Source organism: Gossypium arboreum, chromosome 1 (assembly GCF_025698485.1).
Source record: "Gossypium arboreum isolate Shixiya-1 chromosome 1, ASM2569848v2, whole genome shotgun sequence".
In the NCBI taxonomy this organism is placed as follows: Eukaryota; Viridiplantae; Streptophyta; class Magnoliopsida; order Malvales; family Malvaceae; genus Gossypium; species Gossypium arboreum.
The window spans coordinates 113,670,240-113,683,624 of NC_069070.1; positions in this window are offsets into that span (position 1 = coordinate 113,670,240).

The following is a 13,385-nucleotide window of genomic DNA, read 5'->3' on the forward strand; positions in this document are numbered from 1 at the left end:
CTTTCAAAATGCAAGCCAAGAGAATATGATTTTTTACCCATGTAAGAAGTGTGGTAATATCAATTGGCATATTCGTGAAGTTGTCTACGAACATCTAATTGTTGATGGATTTATTCAGGGGTATAAAAAAAATAGATTTTCCATGGAGAGTATACACCTCGTAGAACCTTTTCAACGATTAATCTGACTTACCCTCATAATGCTCACCATCAGTCTGTTAGAGAAGATGACATGAAAGGCTTGTTGTGGGATACACTTAATATGCACAGTCATGGTTTGCAATTGTTTCCACTTGAAATTATTGCATCCGATGATTGTGATATTGGTGGAAATGCTTTTACAGAAACGGGAAGAAGTGCACCTGATCAAGAGTCAAATGGAGAAGCGGTAAAGTTCCACAAGTTACTTAATGAAATGAATGAAGAACTTTATGAGGGATTAGAATTTTCAAAATTGTCTTTTTGCATTCATCTTTTCACTTAAAATGTTTGGAAGGGTGGACCAGAAACTTTTTTACGCTGCTGTTAGAGTTTTTGAGAGATATGTTTCCGTTTGCGAAAATCCTTCATTCATGCAAAAATATGAAGAAACTGATAAAGGATTTAGGCCTTGGGTACGACAAAATTCATAGTTGCCCAAATGATTGCATGTTGTATTGAGGTGATCGAAAAAACCAACAGCCTTGTCATGTTTACAGTAAATCTTGTTGGATGAATAGGAATGTAGAAGATGTGAATGAGGATGAAGGCGAGGCACAGTCAAGAAATAAGCCAATAAAGATTTTGCGATATTTTCTACTAATATCAAGGCTTCAAAGGCTTTTTATGTTGTCAATGTAACATCCCGAAATAGGGCCTAGTCGGAATAGTGGTTTTGGGACCACAAATCTGACATCAAAATATTTATTTTATGATTATTATGAGGCCTAGAGTATGAGTATATGCATGTGTTAAAGTTTCATGAAGAAATTCTAAGTATAAGGTGTTCAATTGGAAATTAGGGACTAAATTGAATAAATTACAAAACTTGGTTTCTAGAAGAAATTTGTATGAAATTGCTTTAGATTATGAATTAGAAGGTCTTGGAGAGTAATTTTCCCAAATTCTAAAATTTTGGACAAAAATAGGCTTGCATGGTTAAAATTTTAAATAAAGAACATGAGGGTATTTTGGTCATTTGGCTGTTTAATGAATTAAAATGGGAAAAATCAAGCCAAAATCAGCCATTTTCTTTCCCATAGCTGCCGAAATTCTCTTGTCACCATAGCTAGGGTTTTCAAGCTTTCCAAGCTAAATAGTAAGTGCTCCCAAGCCCCATTTTTAATATTCTTTGTATTTTTGAAATCCCTGTAGCTTGATCTCTCCATTTCTACCCAAATTTCATGCTAGGGTTCATGTTTAAAAATTTACCCATGCATGAGTTGCTTGTATTTTGATAGATTATGGAGGAATATGAAAGATTAATGTGTGTTAAATATCTTTTTCTAGTTGATTTTCATGAGAAACTTTTATAGGGACCATTTTGCAAAAGATGTAAATGTGTGGTAGAAATGAGAAATTAATGGAAAATTTGGGCTACCATAAGAGAGAAAAGTGTTCGGCTAGGCTTGGGTGAAATAGAAATTACATGTGTTTCATTATATGAACTTAGGGACTAAATCATAAAAATGTGAAAGGTTAGGGGAAAAATGGTCATTTGGATCGGGGGTAGATATTAAACTCAAAATGCATAATGTAATGTATTAATGAGTTAATTTTGTTGATATAGACCCCGAGGAACAGATTCCGAAAGTCGATTGAGGTAAACGCAAAGTTTCGGAATAACCGAAACATATCTCTGAAATGAATACCAAGTAAGTTTGGATAAATTAAAGTAAACCACTAATATGCATAATTGTATGAATTATGAATGCATGATATTTTCATTTATCGATGGTATGAAAATGCATGAAATGCACCTTTGGTAATGACTTGATGACAACTATCTCGGTTGAGGTTAAAAAAAGGATTCGATGGATAAACCATGTTTTACATGTGAATTGAGATCCTGCATGTGTTGCAGTAAGGATTTAGCTCAGATGGGTAATCTGTGATCCTAGGTATAGAAAGGAATCTAGCTCGGACGGGAGTTTCTTGAATGATCGAGCCTCCCGAAGAATATATGTGCATTGAGGATTTAGCCTGGACGGGTAATCCTATTAGGGTCTGAATTTAGCCTGGACTGGTAATTCAGATCCGAGCTCATTAAAGGTGTTTGTCGCTATAAAGGATTTAGTCTGGACTGGTAATCCTGACATCACCTTATGAGCTTATGATATGGGGGATTTAGCCTGGACTGGTAATCCTGCCATGAGATGTGAGGTTCGCGGGAGTGCATATATTGAATGATCATTCGTATGAATTGACGGATAATGGGTATTCCATCGAGATTTCCTAGAAACTCAACGAGGTTAACATGGGATATACATATATGAATAAAATGTTGAATGATGAGCTCATCTAGTTAAATTATATGATACATGATTATGTGACTAACTCATTGATTGAGTGCATGTGATAGGAAATCATTTCATAATGGATGATTTCATTAATTAAGTATGGATGTATGCTAATTACTCGGTAAGTTTACTTTCCGGTTATTCGAGCTTACTAAGCATGAAAATGCTTACTCCCTATCTTTTCCCTGTTTTGCAGAGCTCGTGGACTCATAAGGACTGGAAGATAATCGGAGAGTCAACATGCTATCAACTAAACAAGCTTGGGTATAAAGACTCTATTGATTTTGTTCAATGGCATGTATAGTATTTTTGAGTATTTTGTTATATGTGTCATTTTATTCGCCAAATAAAGACATGTAGAAACATATTTATCTCCTTGTATATAGCCATGAAAGTTGGCTTAATTTAAGTAGGCTATGACCTACGATTTTATGCATGGTTTTATTTACAAACGATGGGTTGCTATCAATTGGCAATGAGTTACTTGAACGAGCCAATTTCGAATGGATTAATGCAACATGGGAACCCATAAACACTAAATGGGAAATAACCTATCATGTGTGAATCTAATGATATGAGGTTTCCATACAATGAGTTTTATTAAGATTATTTACAAGTGTAAAATTGTGTTTTCCCTCAAACTTGGAAATTTCTAAGCATAAGAGGTAGAAAGGGGTGACTTTAGGCTTGAAAAATAGCCTAATAGAGTCCACATGGTTGGACACACGGGCGTGTGTCTAGGCCGTGTGTGACACACGGTTTTCTCCTATGGGCGTGTGCTAAGGTTGTGTGTCCCCTGCACTTAAAATTTTGGCTCAAGGTTGTACACGGGTAGGACACACAGGCATGTGCCATGGCCGTGTTAAAATGACAGTTTCGTCCACAGGCCTGCAGCACGGGCATGTTCCATGGCCGTGTTGATAAGTCAGTGTTGCCCACGGTTGAAGGGCATGGGCATGCCCCGAAATACACGGGCGTGTGAGTCCACACGGCCCACCTGCACGGGCGTGTGTCCCTTTTAGTTAAGGAAAATATTCTGAGGAGCCCAAGGGAAACTGAACGTGCCCGAATTTGTCTCGCAAAGCCTTTTGGTATGTTATAGGCCTCGAAGGCCTATACAAGGGACGAGTATTTCATGATCGAAAGGTTTTAAATTTGAGTGAAATTTTGTGACCGAGTTAGTATACTGAAAGTGTAAAGTTCCGGTAATGCCTCGAACCCTATCCCGGCGTCGGATACGGGTGAAGGGTGTTACAGTCAAAGACAACCGAGTTTATGAGATAGCATCATGATGAACGAACAGATAATGGATTATTAAGGCATCCAGCGGATTCTTTACCTTGGAAATCATTTAACAGGAAATTTTCAAGCTTTGCAAGCGATCCTCGGAATGTGAGGCTTGGGCTAACATCTGATGGATTTAATCCTTTTAAAATCATGAGTACTTTGTAAAGTACTTGGCTTGTAGTGCTTGTTCCTTACAATTTGCCTCCATGGATTTGAATGAAACAATCTTCTTTTATCTTATATATGATTATCCTTGGAGGGAAAGACCCCGGGAATGATATTGAAATTTATATGCAACCACTTATTGAAGAGTTGAAACAGCTATGGGGCAGGTGTTGAAACATATGATGTCTTGAGAAAGGAGAACTTTTATTTATGTGCAACTTTGTTGTGGACTATTAATGATTTCCCGGCTTATGCCAATTTATCTGGTTAGAGTACCAAAAGACGTTATCTTGTACTTGTTGTGCTGAATGTTTGAAGTGGTTATATAATAGGAAGAAGTTATCTTATATGGGGCATCGTCGATGGTTAGATGGAAATCATAGATTTAGATTTCAAAGGACTCTATTTGATGGTACTGAAGAGTTTAGAGAAGTTCATGAGTAAACCATTGGATCTAAAATCTTGTTTATGTTAAAAGATATCAATTTCAGTTATGGAAAGATGAATCAACCACCCAACATGCAAACAAAAAAAAGACCGAGTGAGACTTATGTTGGCGATGTTGACCGGTAGAGTGATGATGAATTTGATGAAGAGGATGATCCTAATAAGGCGGACTTGTGAAAAAAAAGTATTTTTGTTGCCTTATTGGAAGCATCATATTTTGCGACACAATTTTTATGTCATACATATTGAAAAGAATGTTTGTGAGAACATCATCGGGACAATTCTCAATGTCGATAGAAAATCAAAAGACAATCTTAAGAGTCGACTTGATCTAGTTAAATGGGAATTCAGCCAATTACTTTCGAATGGAAAATCTTGGTTGCCGCCTTCTATTTTTGCAATGTCAAAGAAAGAAAAAGAACTGTTTTGTACTGTGTTGAAGGATATAAAGGTCCCAGATGCGTTTGCATCAAATATATCTCGATGTGTGAGTCTTAAAGATTGAAAACTATATTCCTAAATTCACATGATTATCATATCTTGATGCAAGATTTACTGCCAGTTGCTTTACGCTATTGTACATAAAAAAAGGTGATGTCTTGTATAATTGAACTATCCAATATAATGAAAGCTATTTGTGGCAAAGTTTTAATTGTTGAAGAACTTGAGAAAGTGCAAGATCGAGTTGCCTTGACTTTATGCAACTTGGAGAAGATCTTTCCACCTTCGTTTTTCACAATTATGGTGCACTTGTTAATCCATCTCCCTCATGAAGCAAAACTTGGTAGACTAATTTTCTATCGGTGGATGTATCCTATAGAGATGTGCTAATTTATTTGCAAAGTTTTCATTCTTTTATGAATATACCTTTAATTACAACTTTTGATAATGTTGTATATCGTGTTTAGGTTCCTATGCAAATTGAAGTCTTATTGTCGTAATAATCGCTATCCAAAAGGATTAATTGTTGAAGGTTACTTAGCAGAGGAGTTTATGAATTTCTGCTCTAGATATTTAGAAGATGTTGAAACAAGACTAAATTGACCAAGTAGAAATGCCGGGCTCACTAGTCATAACTTAGCTGAAACTTATCTATTTTGAAGTTATGGACAATCAATCGGTAGAGTTGAAATTGCAAATTTAGGTGATAGATCTTGGGTACAAGCACATCGATATGTTCTTTTTCACCACGATTCAATTGAACCATTACACAAGTAAGTTTTAGAATTTGATACATATTCTTCTTTTTCAATTTTTTATTTTCTAACAAAGTAATCCACTTTTTAACATAGTGAGTTTAAACATGTCTTGAGATCTCGTTCACGCTCCCGAAGATTACAACATCGAGAGATTCATAAGTTATTAATAGAATCTTTTCATGAATGGTTAGGGCAGAAGGTACGAAACTAAAGCTTTCAATGACAAATAATAATGTATAACATTATAATTAATCAATTTACTTTCAATTCAATAGGTTTGGAGTAGAAAGGATGTCAATGAAGAAGTTAAATGGCTTTTCGAATATCTGAGTAGAGTAGTAAAAAGATATAATACCTTCTTCATTAATCGATTCAGGTTTCATACAAAATCTCGCGAAAGATTGAGGAGGACTCAAAATTGAGGAATAGTTGTTAACTCTTCAATTACAAGTTATGCTAGTGCTAGGGACAATAATCCTATTGAAGGAAATGTAGAGTATTACGGACTTCTTACAGACATTATTGAGTTGGATTACTATGGCAAACAGAAGGTTGTCTTATTTCGATGTGATTGGGTTGATGTTAATACTACTGCGGAATAAAAGAAGATCAATTTGGTTTTACAATGGTGAAATTCTCTCGATTAATTCACACTGGATAACAATTGATAGACAAGTCGTATATATTTTCTTTTCAAGTTAAACGAGTTTTTTACTTGAAAGATCCAACTGATGAGGGTTGGTACGTTGTACTCCGTAACACCCCTAGAGACTTGTTTGACATGGGAAATGGAAGTAGAAATGATATCGATGAAAGATAAAAAAAAATTGCCTTTTCCAAAACAAAACTTAAATGAAACTATCCCTAGTACTAGTACACAATTTCAATGGGTTCGCCAAGATGTGGATGAAGATATTTACGAATCATGATGTAGTAAGATTTTACATTTTTTTAATTATATGTAATATTATAATTTAAATCTTGATCTTGTTAAATGTATCCATTAGTCTTATTGTTGTAATTAGTTACTAATATTTCAACTATTTTATGTGTATTGCAGATAATATACCTAGAAGAAGATTGCAAAATCTAAATATTATACAAATTCTTCCAAATTTGGAAGACACAAATAGTGATCAACAGACTGCTATAGGGTCTTCGGATGTTCTGAATATTGTTGACGAACCTGTAGAAATTCAAAGTAATGTTAACTTTAATTTACATGCATGTTGAGTTTTATTACTGATTTTTATTTCAAATATTATCATATTCAATTTTTTTAGCTAAAAATGGTGGGAGGCGCAAAACTCGAGGACATACGCTATTAAATGATTTATACAATCTAAATTCTATGGAGCGTGTCAAAGTATCTCAAAACAGTCATAGTTAGCCTATTGGATTCAAAGCTTGAGTTTTAGCAAGATACTTGGGCAATATAGCACGGAATGCCAATCTATTGCCAATCAACTACGAGTCATGGCATCATATGCCTAATAGTAACAAAAATCATGCTCTGGGTAATATTAAGGTAATAACGTGAATGTAATTTATAATACTTTGGTTTAATTTTCATTTATATTTACTTTCTAAGCTTGTGTTATTTACAGGAGAGATTTGCTTTAGAGGTATCGGATAATTATGTGAAGAAAGCATTAGAAAAGAAATGGAAAGACCATAAAAGTACTTTAAAAAAAGGAATATTTTAAGAAAAATATAAGCCTTGAAGAGAAATTGCGAAATGTCCTACCGGGAATGCTGAGGTACCAATAGGAAGATGCAATTAGATTTTGGAATCCAAACTCTTATAATTATTTCGGTTTATAGTATTTACTATATACGTAATAATAATTTCATGATATAGGATCGTGAGTGAGTTGAAACTACAAGTAGGCAAAAACAAAAATTCACGCACATAGCTGGGTCGAAAAGTTTTGCTTGTGTAGCTGATGACGAGGTATTTTGAATTTATTAAGTGTGTCAAATATTAACTACTTTCTACTAAATAATATTTTTCCTAGGAACTGCCGTCTAATAAAAAAGTTGGACGCCTTCAGCTTTTTGATATTACACATAGAAAGAAAAATGGATCTCTTATAACTACTAAAGCTGCAGAAATTATGATATATTTACTTAATAAAATTTGAATTATTTTAAATATTTATCATGTTTAATTATAATGGTTTAATTCGTCCTTTGTAATGCAAATACTACCAAGTTATATTGCATTTTCTTGATTATATATTTCGTTTCTAACTCATTAATTGATTTATTAGGAGAAACTAAAGGATAAAATGGTAGAGTATGAAGCTACGGCTTCAAGTGATAGTTTTGTTAATCTGGACGACATTGATAACTGAGTTATTGGTCCTGAAAGGTATGGTCAGGTTCGATTTTAAGGATCTTTCGTTAGCCCAACCCAATATTTTGGATCCAGCTCGTAGCAGTACATGCCTTTGGCGAATCAGGCTCAAGCTAAAGTTTAGAGGTTAAGAGACCAGATGGCTCAGATGCAAGCGAGCTCAGTTGAGCAAATTGCTCAACTTAAAGCAGAGTCTGCATTGAGAGAAGCAGAGGCTAAAAGAATATATGATGAACTCCGGCTACAATAAAAGCAGTAGCGAGGGAAGCAGAGGCAGCAGCAAGGGAAACAGAGGCAAAAAAATATATGATGAACTCCAGCTACAACTTCAGAATATGATGAAGGTGTTTCAGCATAATCAATCGCAGAATCCACCATCTTAAACTTTTGTTTTCTTATTGTGAGAATATCCTAACAATATAACTTTTGAATATATTTTGTTATTTTAGTTATTAATTTAGCTCATATACATATTTCTTTCGTGATAGTATCATTTAGATTTGAAGTTTGTTGTTGGATTTGAAGTTATAGGAAAATATGTTGAAAATTCGGGTTTTATATGAAATAAAATGGGTTGGTAAAATCTATTAATGTTAGTAGCATTTTCCGGCAAATGCCACTATAAAACATAATCTTTAGCGGTGCTTTTAATACAAACACCACTAAAGAACATGGTTTTTTACGACGCTTCTAGCTACAAACACCATAACATGCTCGACTCTCTTGCAGCGTTTTCCCACATAAACGTCGCAAATTTTAGCGGCGCTATCTAAAGCGGCATTTTTTGCAGCGCTTATAGGGCCAAAAAAACGCCGCTAAAAACTTGTTTTGATGTAGTGATGGTTGGAACAAAATTTTGTAATAAACAATCATTTAAGTCTAGATGAAATTATACTTGCTGCAAAAGCATATATTTTGCGATTTATAGAAGGAATGCTGATGCTAGATAAATTCAATAATTTAGTTCATTTGGCATATCTCCTATTGATAGTTGATCTGCAAGAGTGTAGGGACCACAATTGGGATGCGGCCATCCTTGCTTTCCTATATCAAGAGATGTGTTGAGGTTCGATAGATGGGTAGGTGAGATGGATGGTTGTGTAATGTTGCTACAGTCTTGGACTTGGTATAGACTACCATTCATTACCAACTTATGAGAGCCTTCATTGATTATCCTTTAGCGACAAGGTAATTTTTTTTTTTACTATTTGATTCATGTCTTTAGTAGTGTTTACTTGAGGTTTTTGTGGCGTTTAAAAATGCGTAAACTATAGTAGGAAAAGTGCAGCAAAAGGTGCCATAACAAATATCACAAAAAGCACAATGATTCTTTAAAAATGTCACTATAGGTATTCATATATATACTTGACAAACGCTATTAAAAATAAGGCATTTATTGATGTTTCTCTTCATAAAATGCCATTACATATAAGTCATTTTGAGACAATTTTAAAAAAGAAAGCCTCTATGATCTTTTGCGGCATTATACTCTACAAACGTTGCGAAATATACATAATCTATTTTTTAATTTTTTTAACATTCCTAGTATAATTTCACATTATTATTTATAAAATTATATATAATTCCCAAATGAAAAATATAAAATATTTTATACAAATGAATTAAGTTCAGTATACAATTAAATGAAATACAACATACATTAAAAATTACTCATACAAGAACATTACAATCATTAGGAACTTAACAAAGGCAAGAGTATGAAACTAAATAAATTACACTGCAATATCTCATGGCCTTAATTTGCTTCTTCCCTTGTTTAGAGAGACACAATGGAGTTAAAACATCCTTGATTTCTTCCTACGGCCAAGAAAGAAAACTTAGGCAGCCAAAATAATTATAGTTTGAGAAAATAATAGAACACTCATTAAAGAAATAAAGAGAAGAGTTGATTAAATAATTGAAACTTGAACATAATTTTTACATTGTCCCTTAAAATCTTAGTTCTTACCATCTATCAATTGGCCAGCTCTGATTCTACTAGTCTCCCTGACACTGAGCTTATGGTTAAAGTTGCTTCCTTTGATTGTTCCTCTTGACAGATCACTATATTAGAAATATACACAAGCTTGAATTTTTTCTATATTGACCAAACCAAGAAGTTCAAATGGGCATGTAATTAGAATCAATAAAGGGACCATTGACTGGTACCACATCAATATCATCCCTTCAGTTTGCTACTCTTGAAAACTAACCTGCAAAGGTTCATTGTCAAAACCTGAGTTGTTATAAGATACATCATGCCATCTAGAGCAACAGGGACTTCCAAATCAAGATTAATTTACTAGGTTTTGGACTTTTAAGCTGCCAGACTTGAATCCATTATTAATAAACATTAGTAATCTTTTATTTTTTTCAATTTCTATGCCTTAGCGCTTCCAATGTGTTAGTGATGTGCGTGATAATTTTTATAAATATAATTGATCGTACTTGAAGACTAACTATTATCACGATAAAGGCAATCACACTTATCGAACAGTAGTATAGCTTATAGCAAGACGGGAATGTCAAACCCACAGGAACTAAAAGTACTAGTATTAACCTTCTTTTTATTATCTAGCCTAAAAATAAGCGGATTTGCTTTATCTAAACTGATTAACTAAACTAAGAATGCACAGGAAGTAAATTGGGGAAATTCTTTTGGGAAAACTGATTGATTTAGACAATACCCAAGGAAGAATCCACTTAGACTTCACTTGTTATTTGACTCTGAATTAGACGATTTATTCACTTGACTCGATCTATAGAAATCTCTAATTTATATTATTATCTCTTTTGAGACTAACAACGTCTAACCTTAGGTTGATTAATTGAAATTTCATTCTAATTAAAACCCCTAATGTTGCATTAACTCAATCTATGGATTCCCTTATTAGGTTTGACCCTAATCCGGCAGATTTATGTCGCCCTTGTTTAGGGGTGCAATCAAATCCGCTTAATTATGCTAGATCTACTCTTAGACAGTGACTTTTTCTCCTATGAATAAGCACATCAACACTTGAATCAATATCCTGGAATATTAAAACAAGCATTAAGAACACATAATTAAGAACAAATCAAGTATTTATCATATAATTTAGAAAATAGTAACAAGATCCGTCTTAGGTTTCATCCCCCTTAGGTATTTAGGGGATTTAGTTCATATGTGTAAGAAAACATCTTAGAAGAATAATAGTAACAAAACATAAAGAATCCCAAAAACCCCTGAAGGAAATTGAAGGGAGATATTCAATCTTGAAAGAGAATCCGGCTTCTGAGATGGATCAATCAGCTTTCTTCAAGTAATTCGTTGCCTTCTCCTCCGTGTGTCCCCTTTAATCCTCCTCTAGGGTGTTTATATAGGCTTTAGAATGCCTCAAAACCCTTAGAAGTGGCCTTTTTCGAATGGAACTAGACTTGGGCTCGACAGGGACACGACCGTGTGCCAGTGCTTCAAACTGTGTTAAAGTCTGTTAAATAGGCACGGACGTGTTGTATACCCGTGTAAGGAAGTCCAGGCCGTGTTAATTTTCCACGTTGGCCCATTTTCTCCGTTTTCGGCCCATTTCTCGCTCTTTTTACTCTCCTATGCTCACCTAAGTATAAAACATGAAATTAAAGGATTAAGAGCATCGAATTCCATAAATCTAATGATAATTCATCCAAAAATGTGCTAAGCATGGGATAAAAATATGTATAAATTACGACTTATCAAATACCCCTACACTTAAGCGTTTGCTTGTCCTCAAGCAAAATCCTCAATTCACAGTTAAGTATTCATTTTTCTCAACTTATAATTCCTATCAATAATATCTCAAAATAATCCATAAGTAATCATACATTGAGAATTCAACTAGAAGAACATCAAAGTTTCAAACATTCCAAGTTGAGCATTTTATCACGAAAACATAGGTGTCTCCCCTCATATTAAGTAATCACCTTTGATCCAAAATATCACAGAGTTTAACATCCTCACTAAAGATTCACTCAAATTGCTAGAGGTGTTTAAGACAACAAATTTAGCACTCAACAGTCAATATGAAAAGTTATTACCATAGGCTTGCATGAAAATCAAATCTCCACTACTATATATTGAGATGATACATCAATCAAAAGGTCTTTAAAGGGTTGTAACGTGGCTTTGGTTAGGGGGTGTGGTCACAAGCTGAAAGAGAAGGTTAGAATCGAGATTGAATTGAAAAATTACCTAACTAGAAAAATACTAAAAATGATAAATTTCATTCCTAATTAGATGATCCTAGAGTTGAGCTTTTCTTCTTAGAATATGGAATTAAATACTTAAGCTCAAAAATAAAGAATTACTACTAATATGTATGTATATATATATTTTAAGAACAAATCAAGTAACATAGAATTTTGCTAACTATAAAAAATAAAACATAGCTAAGCAATTTATTCAAATCAAATCTCGACAAACATAGGGATCGAATTAATTGAGGGGATTTCAACAATAATGGGTTATGGGTTAATATAGAGGGTGAATCAATGAATGGTTTGTTAGGCTCAAGGGGGTTCACTAAGGGTTAATTATGAATGTAGATTTTTATGGAGTGAGTGGGTTAAACTTAAGTGCCTTTATCATCTCGACATATCAAATCAATGGTGTGGTCTTGACATGCATAATCGAAGCAAGTTCTAGAATAACAAATCAATATTGACGCACTCATAGCAACAATAAAAGTGAGCATGAAAGAAATAATATATGCTCTAAAGGCTCAAGATCTCACAAAAATTATGGCTTTTTGATGTTAACTCTGTGAATTTCAAATTCAAGATAATACCTGAACTTGGGGAAATAACCTAAAAATTTTTAATTCTCAAAAATCAACTTATCATGCTTGATTCTCTAATTACTTAAAGTTTGAACAATCAAAGCATAAATGCCTATGTTTTAATTCAAGACATATTAATAAAAATCATAAATTAATCAAAATTCATTCTAATAGTAATATGAGTGAGTCATGTGAGAATAAGACAAAATTCAGGGATATTTCTGATAATAATTTAAATAACCCCCCCACATTTAAGATGTATATTGTCCTCAATAAACAAAGATAGATTTACTGAAAAATATAGATATAAGATCATAAGATAGGGAGAGAAGTGAAACTTCTTGAATGTTAAATGGAATCCTTGAATTGGAGTTATGGAAAGTACTCGGTTAAGGCAAGGGTGAGATTTGGAGGAGGATACTCCGCTGGTGGTAGAGGTTGTTAGTCCACAAGTCCTGCGCCAAAAGAATATTATAGCTGGTGGTAGCTATGGTCGTGGTCGAGTATGGCATGGCAGTCGTGGAGGACCTTTTCGCGTGGAGTTGCACGTTCTTAAGTAATAGTGAGCTTTGGAGCTCTTTATAACTGTGATAGAATCAATAACTCTTTAGGAAATATAAATTAGCATGATTACTCGAAAA